Below are 2,171 nucleotides of genomic sequence, written 5' to 3' on the forward strand. Positions count from 1 at the left end.
GGGGGCGCCCCATCCGCTGCCTCGTCCTATCCCGGCTTGCCAAGGTTCTGGCTTGCCTGACATGACCACAGCAAGTAGCGCAACTCTGGGGAGAAGACTGCAAAATCAGTGCCCCCAGGCTGTTGTGAGACCTTAGAAGAACTTGTACTGGGAATGGATGAGAGAGATAAAGGACGTGGTGTTTCTAGTTTAACCTCAGCAGATTCTGGTTAGGTGACAACTGAGCCTCAGGAGATAACGCTGCTAGGACAAATGGGTTTAACGCCTCCCAGCTTGATTCAAGAGAGACCCACACATCCATGTGAAAATGCTAAGCAAGGTGAAGTGAGCATGGCTAGAAGGCTTAGTCAATGGGTAAGCTACAAGGTTGTGAAACCGTGTATGATATCAATATTGTGTACAAGCTCTGTTCCCAGGTGAACTGGTGAGTATTGGAAACTGCATCTTTAAAGAGCTTATTTTTAGAGGCAGGAAGTAGGTAGAGAGGCAGCAGAAAATGCACTGATTCTGTTACCTAGAGACAATTGGAACTTGTCCCTAAATAAAGCAGCTGTCCTTCAGTTACCTAGGGGCAAAGGGATTCCCAAATACCTCTTGTTCACTAGAGCAATGCTGGACGGGTTTAGAAAACAGAAGTTTAACAGCTCCAGCCATGCAGGCTGAGAGCAGGCAGGCTTGACAGCATGACCCAGATGGCCTGATAAGGCAACAGGCAGGACACCTGCAGTCCACCAAAGGTCTCGTGAAGTGCACACGGGACGTTTAGGGTGCTGTGCAATGCAGATGTGCAGACTGGGCAATGCCTCAGGGCACACAGAGTCCACCCTAGGGGCCTTAGAACTTCCAAGAGGTGGGGTTGCACTGAGCATGTAGGCAAAGTACTTAACTGGTTAAAAAAAAAAAGCACATCAAGTGTGTAATAGAAGATCATAATCTTTGGGGAAACACGTGGTACAATGCACGAGGAACTAGTTTGGACTACGCTTGAGCTTTTATAGGCTTTGAAGCCTGGCTACGGGACAGTTGGGTCACACTTTGGTCCATTTTCACCAGTGGACAAGACTGTGAGTGCTACCCCCAATCTTGTGTGAATGAAGAGACCTGCAGGATGTATCTGGTCATGAATTGTAGCTGCCACTGGAGGAAAATGAATAAGTCGGAGTCCTCCGGATGGTGGTGGAGGCAGGCTCCAGAGAAGGCAATGCTATTAATGGCCTGGATAAGAGGAATAGGTCAGAGCAGGATAGGATCTCTGGAATGCAAATAGCAACCAGGGACAGAGGTGACATCGCTCACTGCTATGGGCAGCTGTTCTCCTAATCCCCATCTCTGTCGGCATCTCTGAACATCACCACGCGAGAGCAAGGTTGGTGAAGCTGTAACCCCTCCCAGGAACCAGAAGCTGGGCTCAGTTTCATCTTCATCGCCTCCCTCTCATGGTGGTTTGGCTAGTGGCTAATTCCTCAGCCCTCAGTGTTCCCCATTTGACCGTTCACTTCCGAGTCACTGATGAATGAAATGTTGGTAAGTTAACAGGGGCTGAAATCCAGTCTGAAACTGTCAGTCATCACTCTTATTATTTCAGCAGTATTTTCTTCAGCCCTGGAAGACACATAATGGAGTGAGGCAATTGCACGGCTGGACCCAAACTTCAGTCGAAATTACGCATGTGCCCATTCCTGCAGGACACTCAATACCTGGCAAAAAAACATGTGGATGTGCACAACTGTGTGTGGTGGCAGTAGCCTCTAGCCAAGGTCATTTTTCTTGACTGTTCTTCCCTTTGTGGCTGGAAAGCTGCCCAGGAGAAAAAGACCTGGGGGTACTGGTTGACAGCCGGCTGAATATGAGCCAGCAGTGTGCCCAGGTGGCCAAGAAGGCCAATGGCATCCTGGCTTGTATCAGGAATAGCATGGCCAGCAGGACTAGGGAAGTGATCGTGCCCCTGTACTCGGTGCTGGTGAGGCCGCGCCTCAAATATTGTGTTCAGTTTGGGGCCCCTCACTGCAAGAAAGATGTTGTGTTGCTGGAACATGTCCAGAGGAGAGCAACGAAGCTGGTGAGGGGTCTGGAGCACAAGGCTGATGGGGAGCGGCTGAGGGAGCTGGGGGTGTTCAGCCTGGAGAAGAGGAGGCTGAGGGGAGACCTTATCGCCCTCTACAACTGCCTGA

Source organism: Egretta garzetta, unplaced genomic scaffold (genome assembly GCF_000687185.1).
Source record: "Egretta garzetta isolate BGI_Z169 unplaced genomic scaffold, ASM68718v1 scaffold135, whole genome shotgun sequence".
NCBI lineage: Eukaryota > Metazoa > Chordata > Aves > Pelecaniformes > Ardeidae > Egretta > Egretta garzetta.